The sequence below is a fragment of the Gadus morhua genome, chromosome 8 (assembly GCF_902167405.1).
Source record: "Gadus morhua chromosome 8, gadMor3.0, whole genome shotgun sequence".
Taxonomy (NCBI): domain Eukaryota; kingdom Metazoa; phylum Chordata; class Actinopteri; order Gadiformes; family Gadidae; genus Gadus; species Gadus morhua.
Window position 1 is genome coordinate 25,829,389 of NC_044055.1, and position 20,552 is coordinate 25,849,940.

The 20,552-nt window shown below is 41.9% G+C and overlaps 1 long non-coding RNA gene across 1 annotated transcript; it reads left to right on the forward strand.

Moving 5' to 3' along the window:
* The first annotated feature begins 17,625 nt into the window (after positions 1-17,625).
* Positions 17,626-19,161, forward strand: LOC115548495 (uncharacterized). Its single transcript, XR_003977596.1, has 2 exons — positions 17,626-17,730; positions 19,096-19,161. It is a non-coding gene; the product is annotated as an uncharacterized LOC115548495 (long non-coding RNA).
* The last annotated feature ends 1,391 nt before the right edge of the window (positions 19,162-20,552 follow it).

Here is a 20,552-nt window from a genome sequence, read left to right on the forward strand (position 1 = left end):
GGCTCATAATTATATTTCTACCCTGTTCTAAAAAAATGTAAGTTTTTTCTTTTCAAAACGCCTCCTCAAGCGTTTTATTAGCAGTTTATGTTGGGTGGGCAGCTGAAAGGAGTTGTACTGAAACAAACAACTCCTTGCTATGGACCTATTTTGAAGTGCACGGCTCCATTAACTTCCGAATTAAATTAAATTCCGAATTAACTTCCATTAACTCCATTAACTTCCAAAGTCTGAGATTTGTCCTTTTACTTAATATGAATGGCATTGAACACAGATATATAACACACATATCATTGAAATAGCTGTAACAGGCACGGACGTATTGATTACCTGAATGATTATGGGAGACCTACGTAATTTTCATAATATTGTTAATTGTCTAATATTAACATTTCAGTTGCGTTGGTAGGTATTTCATTTTCATTTGCTTGTTTAGCTATGTATGAAAGGGTTATGGTTAGCTATGTATGACAGTTGACAATGTTGGTGTATTACAATTCATTATTTGGGTAGGCCTAGGCTACTCCAACTTCGTTGCTGGTCGATATGTAAACATTTACTTTTATATAAATTATTGATTGCATTTTTCGTAAATAGTTAGTTGGAAGGAATCTGTTTCTTAAGCAATAACATTGAACTGAATTTTTTAGGCCTACATACGTTTACTATGTTACTATGGTATTATATGGAGCAATCTCACATATTTATGAAGTTTCCAGATCAATAAAGTTCTATCTCTTTTTATTTGAACTGCCTGTATGTCCTCTTGATTATAGTATTACAGTGTGTACCTTGGTTATCAGCTATCATAGAATGGTGTCCAAATGGCTGCATGTGTTATTCAGTTCTGTTGGATTCCAGCCCACCATGGAATATATGGCAATGAAATTGCTGATAAATTAGCTAAAAGACACTAACCTAATTAGAAGAATCTAACCTTAAAGGCACCCAGTGCAACTTTCGAGGCTTAAAAATAAACATTCAATTTCTAGTCTTTTTTACACGTAGTAAGTTTCAATAACTCCATACCATTACATACCGACATTCAAGCAGCAAAGATGAGACGTCGTTGTGTGGTGAGAACTGATAGAAAATCGATAACAACAACAATGCCGCCATTTTCTTTATTTTTTGTAACCTACAATAAATAAAGCAGGCTTCCAGTCAATGGAAAAATGGCTTCTCCCCACCGGCGATTGTTGTTGTTTACGATTTTCTATCAGTTCTCACCACACAGCGACGTCTCATCTTTGCTCCTTGAATGTCGATATGTAATGGTATGGAGTTGTTAAAACTTACTACGTGTAAAAAAGACTAGAAATTGAATGTTTATTTTTCATTGAATGTTTACATAAAGTTGCACTGGGTGCCTTTTTTATTTTTATTTATTCATTTCTTTTGTTAGTTTGTTTTATTTTGTTTATTTTGTTTCGTTAGTTTGGCTTTTTCTTTGAATTTACTTTTATGATTTAAAGTATCATTTGCCAACGTCCTTGTCACAAACTCCTGTGTAGTAGTCCAGTAGGTGGCGGTATATGGGGAAAAACTATGATCATCCACTAAACTAGAAGAAGAAGAAGATCTCTGCATCCGGTACGTCACAGACTAGGTCACGTGTCTTGGCCCCATAACGCAGAAGCAAATCGCTCCTGTATGTTACCCTGCGCCACTGAGCAGTTTGTATAGGAATGAATGGGCGGCCATTTTCCAGTCTGTGGTCCATCCTTTATTATGTCCATGGTTTCACCGAGCATGCATCGGAGGTGGCTCGTGTCAGAGAATGTCTAATATGAGCAGAATGGGCACTCGCTGGTTAGTTCCGGTTTTCTCGAATGGTTGCAGTAATAATCTCTGTCCATGCGGGGCGCTCGTAGGCGAGTCCAGAATGAATGGGAGCCTATGGGGTTTTATCCTCAAAATCCACTTTTCTCACGATGTAATTTTTTGTCAAGTAATTTGAAAGTTGATTTCAAAAGGTGGGGCTAAAATAATAAACTCAGCTGAATATTGCATTTTTTAAGGTCACGTAGGCCTATCTGTTCTAAAAAGGTGTTCAAAAAATGCGATGACGTCACACTGTCAGAGGTACTGCTTTACGGCAGTTTCTGAAGCACTTCCCGCAACGATAATACCAGCTGTTGGAGGTAAGGCTTTTTCTTGCTTACTAGTTACCGAGTTTAAGTGAGCTAATGTAAAAAAAAGAAATGCGCAAATGTTTTACATATGTATGTAACTTACAGAGTGTTTTTTTTTAATCCTCACTAGTGCCGATGATAAAGCTTTTTTTTTAGTAACGATTATGAGCCATTTCTTTCTCCTGAAATAGAAACCTGGATTAGAATCATAATTTTAAAACTGCATCCATTAAGTTTACATCAGTAAACAATTTCCTAGAGAACAGTGTTCTGTTGTGCTCCTCCTCATGCCACTTCCTTTCTTGATCTCTACAGTTGGACATTGATGCTGTGACAACGGAGAAGTCTTCTTCCTCTGTCCTTTTTCCCTGTCTCTGTTCTGTATGTTTAGTGTTGTTAAATAATTTATCTTTTTTAATTTTATTTACTATTAGTTCTTATTGTGTTCTTGTTATTGTGATGTTTGAATAAACTTGCCTGTTGCAATGTTGGTATAGGCTAATGTTTAGATAATTACTGTTATACAACTGTTACTGTTTCAATGTGACCCAGACCATATTTCTCATTTAACAAACATGCGTAGCTTATAATGTGTTGCAGGGCAGAGCAATTATATTCAATGGCTTAAAACAAACCCATCTGTAAAGATCAGTGAATGCATAGCAATCAATGACCAGTGGTGTAGATGGTTTTCGCTCTGTGCAAGGTCATTAGCCCAAGTAAGTCCTACAAAAAAAGAACTGGAGTAATAGCAGATGTTGAAGTTGTTAAATCGTTAACAAACAATTTGTATGGAACAATCGGTTAAGGTAAGTTAAGTGCTTGAGTCTCGACACTCGCGATTTTATCCGGGCTCAGGTAGCCTAGGACCAGTCATACAGGAGCAAGCAAAAACGTTACCCTTTTCTGTCCTTGGGAAACGAAAAGACGGACAATCCGTTTCCACTGTTAGAGCAGTTTATCATTGCACATTTACGAGGCATTTCTTTTTTAAACTACCATTATTTTCGAAAAATAGCCAATGACAGATGAAATTATATTGAGCGGGACATTAACTGTATTATTATTATTATTATTATAACTTTATTCAAGACACAGGAAGGTCCACATAGACAGCACACTACATATATATACTAGAGCTGTCAAGCGATTAAAATATTTAATCGTGATTAATCGCATTAATGTCATAGTTGACTCTAATTAATCGCGATTAATCGCAAATTATTTTTCTATGCTAAATATCCCTTGATTTTTTTGTCCCATAATTCTTCTCATTTTAATTCTCTTATCAACATGGTGAAGTGCATCGGCTTGCCTTGTGCAAATTATTTTTTATTGATAACAACATTGGCATATACACTGATCAAAACAGGACGATACAAAAAAAGAGCCTATAGTGCAATTAAACGACTGCTTTGAACAAATGTCATTTGAACATAGCAGTCAGGCTACTGCTTCTTTGTTTTGAGCCAAAGAAAAAAAAAAAAAAAAAAAGTTTTTTTTTTTTTTTATAAAGTAATTGCGTTAATCGCGCGATAAAATTTTTAACGCCGTTAAATTTGGTTTGCGTTAACGCCGTTAATAACGCGTTTAACTGACAGCTCTAATATATACACATAGGCCTATACATACACATATATACGCATATAAACACACACACACAGACACACACTTATTATTTAAGGTGGTCATACCGTACCTACCATGTATAACACATTGAACATTGAACACAAGAAATGGAAGAAATTCCATTATGCCCATGTACTTTGGCCATGCATCACTTGATCGGCTGGCGGCCGAGTGTGATGCGGCTGGGATGAGGATCAGCACCGCTAAATCTGAGGCCATGACTCTTAGCAGGAAACCAGTGGATTGCTTACTCCAGGTAGGAAATGAGTCCTTAGCCCAAGTGAAGGAGTTCAAGTACCTCGGGGTCTTGTTCGCGAGTGAGGGTACTATGGAGCGTGAGATTGGCCGGAGAATCTGAGCAGCGGGGGCGGTATTGCGTTCGCTTTACCGCACCGTTGTAACGAAGGGAGAGCTGAGCCGCAAGGCAAAGCTCTCGATCTACCAGTCGATCTTCGTTTCTATCCTCACCAATGGTCATGAGGGCTGGGTGATACCCGAAAGGACGAGATCGCGGGTACAAGCGGCCGAGATGAGTTTTCTCAGAAGGGTGGCTGGCGTCTCCCTTAGGGATAGGGTGAGAAGCTCAGCCATCCGTGAGGAACTCGGATTAGAGCCGCTGCTCCTTTACTTAGAAAGGAGTCAGCTGAGGTGGTTCAGGCATCTGGCAAGGATGCCCACTGGGCGCCTTCCTTGGGAGGTGTTTCAGGCACGTCCAGTGGGGAGGAGACCTCGGGGAAGACCCAGGACTAGGTGGAGAGATTATATCTCAACACTGGCCTGGGAACGCCTCGGGATCCCCCCGTCAGAGCTGGTCAATGTGGCCCGGGAAAGGGAAGTCTGGGGCCCCCTGCTTGAGCTGCTCCCCCCGCGACCCGACCCCGGATAAGCGGACGAAAATGAGATGATGATGACTTTGGCCATACATAACTAGGCTATATAAAAAATAAAAGGGCCTGCAGGAAAATATAAATACAGTACACAAAGAAATATTTTGTGCCGTATTGCTTTTTATAGATTCATCATGTTAATGCAAATAAAGACCTGTGCCACTTTTCAAACGTTTTTGCAACTTAATGATACGTTGCTATATTTTGCATGGACGTAGCTGGTGTTAAACACCACTGTCACCAATGTAAATTTACTCGCTCACAAGATTACATTATTTATGTATACCTATTTATGTTTGTGTTGAATCGTTTTTTTTAGTGTCAGCCCAGCAAACGGAGGCTTTTGTTCGCCTTACGCCCCGTGCCCACTACCTCCGTCAGTTGACCGTTGCCCATTGACTTTGAATGGGGACGGACGCGCAATGCATTGTGGATCCGTCCGTTCAGTTGGAGCGTTCGCCACCGTCAGAAAGTTGAAAAATGTTCAACTTTTTCGGCAGCGACGGTTCCATCATCCAATCAGACCTCGTATGCAAATTTAAGCACTGTGACGCGACTCGGGCTCTTACGATACTGGAAAGCGGGAAAGCGGGTCATCTTGCCTCGCAACAAGCAGGAAGAAGCGGGAAGAACCCGGCGAAGCGATTTGATTGGCTGACGGATGCCTCTGCAAAGACTACTCCCCCATCCGTCAGCCACGCCTTCCCACGTCCGTTGACTGACGGTGCAGTGGGCACGATGCGTTAGGGTGGCGCACAAACATTTGTTTACCGGTGGAAGGGATAGTGCCACTATACAATGTTGTAAAATTAATGCACAACCGATCATTTGCAATGTTTGTAATTTTTAATGAACGTATATAATTGTATTTTATATGATATACTTATGTGTTCAAAGCACTGGTAGATTGTAGGCATATATGAATGAATGAATCAGATCAGTTAAATAATATATCCAAATAAATACACGTTTATCATCTCTTTGTCTTTTTCCCCCTGCATAATAGTAATCAACCGTACTGTAAATGTGATGCATGAATTAAGTTCTCAGCCAATTTCACTTAGTTTTATAAAAATTGAATGGATTTACCTTTTAATAAAGACAATTCGATCAACCACAACAAAGCTTTTGTGACTTCCCCAAAGAGGCTCCATGCGAAGGAGACATGACCGCATTCATAACAGACAAAAGTCAAATATCGATCAGCTTGATTGCTGCCATGTTTTATTCATAAGCGCACATGTGTTTACAAGCGGACACGCAGTATTAAAAAGCGGTAGCGCTTCCACACTACCAAGTCGTTCCCAAAGTCCGACATTACAAACGCTAGGAAGCACTCGAGCTAGCACTCTAGTCTCATCTCCATAGGACGCGACTAGCAAGGACGCGTCCTAGCAAGGCTGCAGCCTTCACTTTGGGAAACAGCCGGGCTCTGCTCGTTTGTACTTGCAACCGCTATAAATCCCAGGATGCATTTCGCACTCGCAGCAGTACAATGGCGGACAACATGGAGAAGACGCACAACTGTAAGCTATTATCTATAAGCTATTAATTGTAAGCTATTATATTATTATATTGTTTCACGAATATAATAATATATAATATAATAATAATAATAATAATGTAAGATAATATATAAACATATATATATAAAGTCGTGTGTGTATAGCTTGTACACATGACAGGACACGCATATCTTTTACATTTTTATTCATTCAGAATATTTACATACTATTTGAAAATGAAAGAGGCTGGGATTTTGTTTTATATCATTTGTTTATATTGTTCAGTAGTATATGCCGAAATGAGGCCGTAGCACAGTTAACGGACGAGCCGAGGTGGTGACGTCATCGAGTCCGCTGCTGTTCCAATTGCAGGTACGTACTCGCGGGCTCGCAAGTCTGTGCTTGAAGTACGGACTTGCCAAGTACGTACTTGCAAGTCATCGGCTGCATCCGAATACTCGTACTTGCATACTATATAGTATGCATTTTGTAGTATGCGAAAAATCTAGCGCGTCCGAATACCCAGTATGCATTCTGTAGTACGGAAATCGTTTCCGAATGCATACTACCGCCAAAGTGAACCACGGACCACACTACGCTATCCCACAATGCAACCGGAGTCTGGTAACAAACGAAGAAGAGATGGCTGACCCGACACCACCAACAGCGGCTTTTTATTTGTGTGTGTGTGTGTGTGTGTGTGTGTGTGTGTGTGTGTGTGTGTGTGTGTGTGTGTGTGTGTGTGTGTGTGTGTGTGTGTGTGTGTGTGTGTGTGTGTGTGTGTGTGTGTGTGTGTGTGTGTGTGTGTGTGTGTGTGTGTGTGTGTGTGTGTGTGTGTGTTCAATAAAAAAGGAAAAATTAACTTCAATCGTCTTTTTCACGGAGTAACAAATAACTGTAAATGTATTTATTATTCCAAAAAAATGACTTACCAAATGTCCACATATATACAACATAACCTGCCGGTAAGTCGCTCTACGAGATGACCGACGACGACGCCTTCTAGCAGAGATATCCATTTCAAGAGCCATTCGCGTAGAAAGAGACATTTTTTTATTTAATAGCAACGATAACAAGACGGAAAACAGGTACATTTTGCCGCCATCTGGGGGGAGATACGTCATCTCCAAACATCCGGTGGAGTTTCGGCGGCGTTCGGAGGCGTTCTACGCATGTATGTAGACCGTACTACACAGTCAAGTGTAGTATGGTCAAGTAGTAGACTATGGCAAGCCGAGTGTGCCACAATTCGACTTCAATTAAACGCGTTCTGAAACGCCAGCACGCGTGCCCAGAACGCGTTTTGGTTTTCCAGAACGCGTTCCGGCGTTTCAGCGCGCGCGCCCAGAACGCGTCCCGGCGTTTCTGCGCGCGCGCCCATATGGCAAGCCGAGTGTGCCACAATTCGACTTCAATTAAACGCGTTCTGAAACGCCAGCACGCGTGCCCAGAACGCGTTTTGGTTTTCCAGAACGCGTTCCGGCGTTTCAGCGCGCGCGCCCAGAACGCGTTCCGGCGTTTCAGCGCGCGCGCCCAGCGTTTCAGCGCGCGCGCCCAGAACGCGTTCTGGCATTTCAGCGCGCGCGCCAAGAACGCGTTCCGGCATTTCTGCGCGCGCGCTCAGAACGCATATTAGCATATTAACAGCACGCGTGCTGTTAATATGCTAATGCGCTCCTCCCCTCAATTTTCTCAGCCAATAGATTTGAGCCGTTTTCACCTAATCATATGCTAGGGCAAACACACAGACAACATCAGTCGAGACCAGAGCTCTTCTTTCGCGAATCTTTTCTGTTGTGTCGTTCTTAAAGTCGAAAGATGTTAAGATGTTTCAAATTAGGTGGTTAATGTGGAGGTGGTGAACACTACAAGTACATACACTTTGACTATACACTATCTAAGCTACTTGACCGAACATTGTGTATGGTAAGTGCCGTGGCAACTATGATAACATAATTAAAAAATACTTTTATTTATAGCGTATTGTTTATTACATTTATTTATTACAGCATTACATGAGTCAGCTTATTCGTCTTCTGAGTACAATAAAAACAATAAAAGAGTTCAGAAGTTAGAGTTAAAATTCCATTAGAAGTAAATAAGTCCGTCTGAAGTATTAACATGCAGTTGCAGGTTTTAGCCTGTACGTGGTAGTAGCCTATAAGACGAGGTATAATTCACTTCATCAGTTGGAATGAGACAGATAGAAAAAACTATATATATATAGAATATATAAAATGTAATAGAAAAAATACAATAATAGTGTACTTTATTAAGCCGTTGTGGAAATTCTTTCTCTACATTTAACCTATCTGGTACTACTACACCCAGAGCAGCATGTGGCCACACAGGTACAACTGACAGAGAAGACCACACTGTTATACAAGTCAAAAACCAGTAAAGGAGAAAAAAGCTGCAGCCAGCCCTGTGTAACAACAGGCCGGAGCAGCAAGCAGAGCCAGAGAGCAGCATGCTCAGCAAGAGGCTTTAAAGTCTGCCCAATTAGGCCTTCCTTTGATTCAGTACCTGCCCATCCGGACAGCTCTATCTGCAGGCTTGGGGGAAAGAGACAGACCAAAATATACACAGCCTGTTGGAGAGAGACTGACAGACTTGAGATGCTATTTATTAATAATCATCATAATGTTACTATTACCGTAGTCTCAATAAGGGACATCAAGTCCCCACCAAGTCCATCACCTCTGTAAATAGAAACTTAAAGCTTAAAAATACTTCAGTTCTGAACAATGGAGAAGAATAGGAGAAACTACAGATTCATCTGACTCCATTAAGAACAGTTACGAATAAACTTAAATGTAACCAGGTAAACCAAATTAAACGAATCACAACCAGATATATATTTAAAAACACACACACACACACACACACTCCCGCAGAGGCCAATAGAGAAGAGACAATATCAAGGACTTCAGGGTCAGTTTTTCAAAAGTAATGTGATTTATACAAATCTGGTCTTTGTCTCAAGCTAGGGCACTGCCCATCCATCCAGCTGACTTGTGATTGGTCAACTGATGTGTGACTAAGGTGTGAAGTTCATCTTTACACATTGTACATAATACATAGGCCACAACTATGCATATGCGTAAGATTACCATAAAACCATAAATCAGACTGCTGTCCACATTACAAGGATTAACTCAAGTCAAGTAGCTTAGATAGTGTATAGTCAAAGTGTATGTACTTGTAGTGTTCACCACCTCCACATTAACCACCTAATTTGAAACATCTTAACATCTTTCGACTTTAAGAACGACACAACAGAAAAGATTCGCGAAAGAAGAGCTCTGGTCTCGACTGATGTTGTCTGTGTGTTTGCCCTAGCATATGATTAGGTGAAAACGGCTCAAATCTATTGGCTGAGAAAATTGAGGGGAGGAGCGCATTAGCATATTAACAGCACGCGTGCTGTTAATATGCTAATATGCGTTCTGAGCGCGCGCGCAGAAATGCCGGAACGCGTTCTTGGCGCGCGCGCTGAAATGCCAGAACGCGTTCTGGGCGCGCGCGCTGAAACGCTAGGCGCGCGCGCTGAAACGCCGGAACGCGTTCTGGGCGCGCGCGCTGAAACGCCGGAACGCGTTCTGGAAAACCAAAACGCGTTCTGGGCACGCGTGCTGGCGTTTCAGAACGCGTTTAATTGAAGTCGAATTGTGGCACACTCGGCTTGCCATACGCCCAGCGTTTCAGCGCGCGCGCTCAGAACGCGTTTTGGCATTTCAGCGCGCGCGCCAAGAACGCGTTCCGGCATTTCTGCGCGCGCGCTCAGAACGCATATTAGCATATTAACAGCACGCGTGCTGTTAATATGCTAATGCGTTCCTCCCCTCAATTTTCTCAGCCAATAGATTTGAGCCGTTTTCACCCAATCATATGCTAGGGCAAACACACAGACAACATCAGTCGAGACCAGAGCTCTTCTTTCGCGAATCTTTTCTGTTGTGTCGTTCTTAAAGTCGAAAGATGTTAAGATGTTTCAAATTAGGTGGTTAATGTGGAGGTGGTGAACACTACAAGTACATACACTTTGACTATACACTATCTAAGCTACTTGACCGAACATTGTGTATGGTAAGTGCCGTGGCAACTATGATAACATCATTAAAAAATACTTTTATTTATAGCGTATCGTTTATTACATTTATTTATTACAGCATTACATGAGTCAGCTTATTCGTCTTCTGAGTACAATAAAAACAATAAAAGAGTTCAGAAGTTAGAGTTAAAATTCCATTAGAAGTAAATAAGTCCGTCTGAAGTATTAACATGCAGTTGCAGGTTTTAGCCTGTACGTGGTAGTAGCCTATAAGACGAGGTATAATTCACTTCATCAGTTGGAATGAGACAGATAGAAAAAACTATATATATATATATATATATATATATATATATATATATATATATATATATATATATATATATATATATATAATATAGGGAGGTGAGGAGATAGATACTACTACAACTGATACTATTGGTAACCAACTGGTAGGTATTGGTACCCAACAGACCAAGCCCTTTAGGAAGACTTCCATCCTGCTCCTGTCACATTACATAAATAGTTGGTGTATAGCCTATATAAATGCAGAAAATATTGCAGCCAAAATTGCCCCCAAAATATTCACAACATTTACCATTTAACCATCCCTTTTCACATTAAACTGGCCTCTACTCTTGATACATTTGTAACTCACCTACAAACTCACTCATAGCCTTTAATTTAGTGAAACGTTTTGGTCACCTTTTTCCTATTTCTTTTTCACAGTGTCTACACGTCAGGTCATGGTGAGGAATATATTAATCATATATTTATATTAGTTAGTTAGTATGTTATTACTATATTGTTATTAAGTGAACATCAGTCCATGTGTTACAAACAAACAGCAGAAATCAAATGCCGGGAGGAGGGAGAAGCCTGTCTGGGCAGGCTCTATACACTGCGGTCCCGGTCCAACCAGCACCTGCCGACAATCTCCTGATTAGGAGTGAGAGAAACTGATTCGCGAAAGAAGAGCTCTGGGCCCCGTTTCCCGATAACGATGGATCTTCGCTCGTACGATCATTCTCCCCATGGATCTTGCGATCCATCGATAATTTCTTTGGAGCGTTTCCCGAAACTCCTCTTAACGTGAACGCGCATTCGCTGCACTCACGACGTCGTAGGATTGTAACTGTCTACTGACACGGTGCTTAAATGGGCTCTGTAGGAGGGGGAGACGCAGGAATGTCGCAGGAAAATTGTGTTAAAAAGGGTTAAAATATATCCCCATCAAGGACAACAGCAGAGTAGCCTACGAAAAAAATAGACTGCAATTATATGAATGCTAAAGACATTAAAACACAATTGATTAGGCTTAAACCGACATATATCAGTCCTAATCCTGAATGCACTGTGCGTTTCACGGCATTTTCCCCCCTGAAATAATTCCATATGACAAAAAATTAAAAATAGCTTGTGTGACAACTACATTTATCTTAATGGGCTGATTTCTGAAACATGCTTTGCGCAGCAAAGAGAGCCGACTTAATCTGATTCCGCATAAGGGTTTCCTTGATTGATAATTTGATTGGCTATAAAAGCCCCTCCGGAAATAGGGTAAGGTATGTATTGATGAGGAATACAACGAAGCCCACCGTCTGGCCCGGTGCATCGTTGAGCGCACGATCGGGAGGTGGAAGTTGCGCTTTAGATGCCTTCACAAGTCAGGCGGAGGGCTCCAGTTTTCGCCGGCCAAGTCATGCGCCGTGATATGTGTGACGGCTATGTTGCACAACATTGCAGCTAAGGCTGGGGTGGCATTGCTTGAACCGGAGGACGCTGAGGACGATGACGACGAGGAAGATCGGTGTGAGGACGGCCTCCCTCATAACTACGCGGCTGGTTTTCATGCGCGTCGAAGAGTGATTGAGACTTTTTTTTAACCCCCTCCACCCTCCCACATGTCACTAAACATTCCCGTCAACGTGACCAATCCCCACCATATCCCAGCCTTTTGCCTGCTCCTTTGCTTGTTTTTTATAATTTATTTTATTTCTTTATTTTTAATTTTTTTAATTGTGTTTTATTTTGTACATTATTTTATGCTACGTTTTATGAGTAGCCTATGTCAGTCTGCACAAATCCCCCCACTTTCTCTCACACATTTTGAGTGCCCTGCCTGCGCAAACATTTTCTGGACTGTCCCGTTTTATTTTGGCCATTTTAACATCTTTATTAATAAATTAATTAATAATCTTTATTAATTACCAAACTAAGAACATAAAGGCGCAATGCGTTTTACTAAAACGCATCCAATAGACGGAATGTCCGATGGTGTCGCCACTGAGGCTATAGCTGACGATTCTCTTAGAGTCCTACGAGTACCTACGAGCACCCCTGGAGTACTCGTTAGCTACGAGCGTTTTCAAGACGTTCGTTCCCCACGATGCTTTCGGGAAACGCGGTGAAAACTCTACGATGCCCTTTCGACGCACTTCACGATCCACTTAGGCTAACGACGCTTTCGGGAAACGGGGCCCTGGTCTCTACTGATGTTGTCTGTGTGTTTGCCCTAGCATATGATTGGGTGAAAACGGCTCAAATCTATTGGCTGAGAAAATTGAGGGGAGGAGCGCATTAGCATATTAACAGCACGCGTGCTGTTAATATGCTAATATGCGTTCTGAGCGCGCGCGCAGAAATGCCGGAACGCGTTCTTGGCGCGCGCGCTGAAATGCCAGAACGCGTTCTGGGCGCGCGCGCTGAAACGCTGGGCGCGCGCGCTGAAACGCCGGAACGCGTTCTGGGCGCGCGCGCTGAAACGCCGGAACGCGTTTTGGAAAACCAAAACGCGTTCTGGGCACGCGTGCTGGCGTTTCAGAACGCGTTTAATTGAAGTCGAATTGTGGCACACTCGGCTTGCCATAGTAGACACTAGACAGAAATAGTATGTACTAGGTATTCGGATGCAGCCATCGAGTCCGTAGTACGCGTGCTAGGAATTGAGAAACGGCCCATGATCCTGCAGAAGTACACAGAGGGTTTAAGTGTTCTGGGCCCCGTTTCCCGATATCGATGGATCTTCGCTCGTAAGATCATTCTCTCGATGGATCTTTCGAACCATCGATAATTTCTTTGGAGCGTTTCCCGAAACTCCTCTTAACGTGAACGCGCATTCGCTGCACTCACGACGATCGTGGGATTGTACCTGTCTACTGACATGGTGCTGAAACGGGCTATGACGCAGGGGGAGACGCAGGAATGTCTGAGGAAAATGGGGTTAAAAAGGGTTAAAATATCTCCCCATCAAGGCCAACCGCAGAGTAGCCTACGAAAAGAATAGATTGCAATAATATGAATGCTAAAGATATTAAAACACAATTGATTACGCCTAGGCCGACATATATATCAGTCCTAATCCTGAGCGCACGATCGGAAGGTGGAAGTTGCGCTTTAGATGCCTTCACAAGTCCAGCGGAGGGCTCCAGTTTTCGCCCGCCAAGTCATGCGCTGTGATATGTGTGACCGCTATGTTGCACAACATTGCAGGTAGCTTTGGTTGAACCGGAGGACATTGAGGACGATGACGACGAGGAAGATCGGTGTGAAGACGGCCTCCCTCATAACTACGCGGCTGGTTTTCATGCACGTCGAAGAGTGATTGAGACTTTTTTTTAACCCCCTCCACCCTCCCACATGTCACTAAACATTCCCGTCAACGTGACCAATCACCACCATATCCCAGCCTTTTGCCTGCTCCTTTGCATTTATTTAATTTTTTTTATAATTAATATTTATTATTTTGTATTTATTTTTTTTACATTATTTTAGGCTATTTTATGAGTAGCCTATGTCAGTCTGCACAAATCTCCCCCACTTTCTCTCGCACATTTTAAGTGCCCTGCCTGCTCAAACATTTCCTGGACTGTCTCTCTCAAACTAAGAACATAATGGCCCACATTAGGCTCAGACGCATGTGATACACCATTACCAATGTGTTATAATAAAACGCATCCAATACTAGGAATGTCCGCTGGTTACGCCACTGAGGCTATAGTAGGCTAACGAGGCTCTTAGCGTCCTACGAGTACCCTGGAGCACTCGTTAGCTACGAGCGTTTTCAAGACGTTCGTTACCAAAGATGCTTTCGGGAAACGGTGTGAAAACTGTACGATGCTCGTACGACCCACTCTGCGATCCACTTAGGCTAAAGATGCTTTCGGGAAACGGGGCCCTGATCACAAGCATCACCATATTTACTGTTCAGACTCAGAGCTACTGACATGGCTCATGAGTGCATCTTCAACATCATCATCAACATTGTCAAAGTAGTTAATGCAATAAAGATCTTGGTCAGTTAAATACTTCTGAATCATATTGCAGATCCCCATCAATATCCCCAAAAACATCACTGATGATAATTAAAATCTCCTTCACTTGGTCCACCATAAGTGCAACAAGAGGGGAGACGACAACAACTATTGGGTTAGCATTGCTAGCGTTCGCCTTAACTAACTCCTTCACCACTAACGGAACCAGCTGGGAAATCAAACTTTTCCCGAACCCGGTAGGGAGAAGCGCCACAACATCATGGCCACCAACAAAACTCAGCAAAGCTGGTTCTTGCTCCGGCTTTAATTGATCGATTTTCGGCAGCGATCCCACAACAGACCGAATAGCTTCTCTCGTATACTTCTCCATTGTCTTCCTCTGACTGGCGTGCGACCTAGACGTCATCGTTCTCAGCCACTCCCTCTGTTCGCTGATTGGACCGCCATAAATCTGGTTTCCATGGAACGCATTCATATTAAGCAGACCCAGACCTAGTACTGAAGTGAAATGAAATTTGAGCGGAAGTAGGTAGGTGGGCGGTGCCAGGCTACATCTATCACTCTGTTGGAACTCATTTAAAAAGGGGTCAAAGTTCAATGAACGTGGATATGGACGCAAGCTGAAAGTAAACAAGAGAGTCTAGCACCAGCCACTCATCGTCGGTAACATCGTTAACATGTTGGCTGCTGGTCAAACAGCGAATGCAGCAAAGCGATAACTGTACATTTCTTATCTAAATCGTTAATAAAGTTTGAGTTTAAAATAACCGATGTGTCAGACATGGATATTTTTTACCTCTTCCATGATATTCAGTGGACCTCAACATTTAATTTAAGGTAACATTTGGTAGCACACAACACTGTGCAATATTGGCTGAGATAGAATCGCAATCAGAAAAACGGATTTCTGACATTTTAAACAACGCTGGCAATCTATTTTGTGTAAAAGGAGTAATTATAGCAGCCTAGCACCAGCACAACTGCTGCCGGCCAGCGCGCATCAAGGTGATTTTTCACTGACCTGAAACATTTGACAGGTCATTGGCAGGGGCTGCTGCTGCTACGGTATCACTGGATGTTGGTTTAGAAAAATAATTTCTAATGTCCATGTTAGTTGCACACCCTGAGGCTACTTTAACAAGACTCCTGAGAGACGTGATGGTTAGAAAACGTCACGTTGTCCTGGAAACCGTTCTAAACAACCGAACGAGAGATGGCATTTTCCATTGCTTCCATGTGTTGTTTCTTTCGAAATGAAAATAAATCAATTTCAAGAGGTGAAAATCACTACCAGTCGAAACATGAGGGAATATGTCAGGGTTGTCATAACTTCAAAAGCTTAAAAAAGATCTGGGGCTTTTGACGTGAGATTTGGGGCTTCAGTCCCGAAAGCCACCCCCAAGCTCCGCCCATGCTGGGTGGGATGAGTCTCTCAGGATGCTATGAGCTCTCCTAAGGCAGTGTCTATTGTAGAAATCCTCAAGAGAGAGAAATGATGGAATGATGAATGGAATGGAATGCATTTTGATGCAATGCGTGTTGTGAATTGAGAAAACCTCAGGATGTGATACAGCGTTCAGCTGTGCAACAAATATTTTTTTCTTTTTCAATCTTGACGACTTTTGTAGGGCTGTGTGTAGCCACACGTTTGGCCCTTCTGAACTCAAACACGCAGTTAAATTCCTTTCCTATCTCCTCTTGTTTATGTTGTTAGCTTAGCCATATGTCACGTTGTCAACATTGGATACATGGATACTTTTTGGAAACGTATTCTTCATAAAACGTACCAGACAGATTTGCATACATTTTATTCCTTAGTAATTAGTTACATCGGTATGCCGTCTTTCAGAAACATTCATTACCGGTGTTACACCGAATTCTGCGCCTCAACGAAAAGTGGGACCCCAGGGTGCGCTGTTGAACATTTTCTGCAACATGTACGTGTGCATTATAATAAAAACATAAGATCTCCTGTGGGTCTTCCTTTTCTTGATGCTAACATTAATTCTAAACAGCATTTTACACAGTAGCCTATAATAGGAAATGCTCAAAGGTAAATCAGCGTAATTTAACACTGACTGTAGCTTTTTATGGGTAAAGAAGCAACGGTGAAGGACCGTGCTAAACGCCCTATCCATTGTATGGGTCTGTAAAATGCTAATCAAATCAATCAAATGTATTTATTAAGCATCTTTAATAAAAAGGTAAATGGTTGGGGGGGGGGATCTTATGTTTTATGTATGTTTTTGTCATGCCTGTCTACGCTTCAAACTAGAGCATATTGCAGAAAATATGCAGCAGTGCCCCCTGGGGTGACACTTTTCGGTGGGTGAGAAACGCCAACAGGAGCTGTGTTCGATATCGTTCCCTATCCACTCACTCACTATTCCCTATATAGTGTTCATGATATAGTGCACCATTTAGGGAACGAACAAACGAGAATTCGGACACCACACTTAAGATTTCTAAACGTCATTTGCGTCAGTAAATGCGCCGGGTATTTGTGTGACGCAGACAGATGCGCCAACATCATGTAAACAAACCGGGCACTCACGAGGTTGTATTGATGTTGAATGTTACATCTCCTTGTTTTATTAATTTTGAATGTTAAATATTCCATGTTAAATCCCAAATAAATTGTTGACATTTCTAAACGAAAGCCGGAGACTCCATTATTAAATGTATTCGTTTTCGCGGTTATTCAGCTTCTTCTTCTCCTCCGGGAAAACACGACCCCATTGCATTGTGGTACACGGGAGTAACATGTAGGGTACATCGTATGTACCCTATTTTAAGTCCACTATATAGTGGACCACTGAGAATTCGAACACCCTACAAAATGGCGTGCACCCTATTTAGTGCACCACATCCAGTAGTCGAGTTGAGGGGGGATGGGGGGGGATGGCATCCCCCTTAGGTATTAAAATGGTCAAAACCATCCCCCTTATGAAACGGCCATCCCCCCTTCCCATCCCCTGTTATTGGATCAATTAATGTTGAAATATTGCCACTATTTAATTTTCAACATTCTACATTTTATATGTGCACGTCACGTGCCCCTCATCCACAGTATTTTAGCCGCTAAAATACTGTGGACGAGGGGCTCGTGCACATATGTCACGTCATTCAGCGTCAGTGATAGCAGCGCAGCAGGTGATATCAGCAACATGGCCAACAATAAGCGACAAGGACAGCTTGATCTGAGGGACTACTTCGGCTTTAAGAGGACAAAAAGTACCACCGAAGGTAAGGCAAGAATACTTATGATATGTCACCAAAGGTGTAATCTCTGGACAGAGGCGATAACAACACAGTTAAGGATGTTATGATAATGCGCTTACTTGTGCTCTGCGCTCAGTAAAGGTGTTCGTTACTTAGCAACGCAGGGCCGCTTGCCAAAGCTTCTGCTCTAATCCCTGTTTTTTTGCTTTTCATCTTCACCCTACATTAGCCAGTATAGTTGTTCAATTGTACATAGTTGTTCAATCTTGAAGATAGATGGGGTGCATTTTGAATGTGTACTTTTTTTTAATCACGATCAAACACTGACAGCCAAACTGCCGGACTTCGTGAACATACCCTCATTGTCAGAGCTCAGCTGACTCTGCGACGTAATTGTCAGTTCAGCTTTTAGACTGTTAAAATCTTCAAAACTTTGAGGCTATCTGATTACAGCCTATAAGCCTAATTTACAATACAACCAAACAAACAATTCTGAGGTATAAAACAATTGTGGGGATGTCAATGTTTTTATATAGGACTAGCCTAGTCATGTCTAAACTTAAATCACCGCCTGAATTTTATTACAATATTCTATAAAACCCGTACAACAGCCTAAAATATTGGCATCGGAACTAGACTGTTTTTTTTTTGTGTAACATTTAACAGTTCAAACAGGTATAGTTTGGAGCTTACGGTTTTTTTCTTGTTAACTAGCCTTACGCCAGGCAGCTAGCTGCTAGTAGCCAACGTCAGGTTAGACTTTTCATACATTCATAAAGTTAATGTCAGATTTGATTTCTTCAAACTGCGTTCGCATCTGTGTAGCGCGCGCGACAGAGAGGGAGAGGGACCTAGAGACTGTGCGTGTGTGAGGCAGTGTGCGTGTGTGCTTCAGGAGCATCCTGATTGGCCGGTTTCGGTAAATCAACCAATCAATTTTCAGTGTGGGCGGGCTTTTATCTCTTCTCCCGAAACAAATGAATCAGTTCAGTGTACAGGGGCACCATGGCACAGGGAGAGTGCCCCCAAAAAAGAAAGACATTTTAAAGTTGCAATGGAATACAAATAAAAGCAGTTAACATAAACAGGATAGTAGTAGCAGCATATAATAAATAGTAAAAGTAATCTACATATTTTTGCTTTTATAACTTTTAGGGACCACAACAGAAATACGTAGACCTAGGGGGGGAATACCTCCCTGAAATTAATTTTTGCAGGTTGGGATGTCTGTAAATGTGATGCATGCCCCCAAATCGTGTGATCACGGCATCTGGTGGTTGAATGTCATCGCTCTTATTTTATATGAAAAAAAACATAACTTGACAGTAGGCCTACTTCACTGTCTGCTCATTCTAACAAAACCATAATGCCGTTGTTTTCTTCATATAGAGCAGGATAATCATGGCGAGGAAGCAGGAAGGAGAGCAGAGGAGCCTAGAGCTGGAGAAGGAACAGGTTTGATAATTCACAATAGACACTTTTATTTTTCGAAGAGGGGGAAATGTAGCTAATCCTACCAAGGGGGGGTTTAATATAGATTTTATGTTTTTGTGGTAGAAAAAAGAAGGGAGGAGGAGGAGGAGGCAGAAGCAGAGGAGCCTAGAGCTGGAGAAGGAACAGGTTTGATAATTCACAATAGACACTTTTCTTTTTCGAAGAGGGGGAAATGTAGCTAATCCTATAATAATAATAATAATAATAATAATAATAATAATAATAATAATAATAATAATAAGTGGGGCTTTAACACAGATTTGATGTTTTTGTGGTAGAAAAAATAAGAGAGGCGGAGGAGGAGGCAGAAGCAGGGCAAGATAGTGTCGATGATTCTGACCAAAATAACCAGGGAGATGATGAGCAAGATATCCCTGAAGGCTGGACATCTACCAAGTTCAGGGAGAAAAAAAAGTATTATCCATGGCTAATATGTCAAAGCAAAAAACTTGGCTGCCTAACCTGCCAGAAAATGAAAGTAGTTGGGCCAAGTACAGGTGGGAGCAGCCAGTTGCATATTGCTGATGAGTGGTCCAACGTTAAAGTTACAGCCTATGGTGCAAACCAAGCAGCACAGCTGCAGTCTCTTCGTAAGAAAATACACAAGCATAGAATGTCAGACTATCACCAAGCAGCTGAGAAAACCATGGAAAAAGCAAAAGAAAAGACATTGGAAACATTGACTTCTGAAATGCAAAGGGATCACTTCTTAACTACTGATAGGGTATTTCGTACAGTGTACAAGATTGTAAAATCTGGAAGGCCTTTCACAGATCTACCGTCCGATATTGATCTGCAAGTCTTGAATGGACTAGACATGGGAAGAACTTTACATTCAGACCATTCCTGTGCAACAATCAGCCAACACATAGCAAATGAAATGCGAAAGAGAGTAGTTGGAAAGGTCCTTCAAAGTGGAGCAAAACTTTCTGTTATGATAGATGAAGCTACAACTGACAGTAAAAAATCAGTATTGATAATTTATATTAGAGCGAGCCTAGGGATGAGTGAAGAGCCCCTAACATTCTTCTTGGATCTAGTTGAGCTTTCTGCTACCAATGCAGGTGAAATTTATCAAGCTCTAATGAATAACCTGTCACATCATGGCTTCTCTGAAGCTATTCTGAGTGAACGCTTTGTTTGCTTTGCATCAGATGGAGCTTCTGTAATGCTTGGAAGTAAAGCAGGTGTTGCAACCAAAATTGTAGAAAAGTTTCCAAACGTAATGGTGTGGCACTGCATGAACCACCGTCTTGAGTTGAGTGTTGGAGATGCTGTTGAAGAAACTGTAGGGATGAATGACTTCCAGTTTTTCTTTGACAAAGTGTACAGTCTCTATCATGCATCGGCCA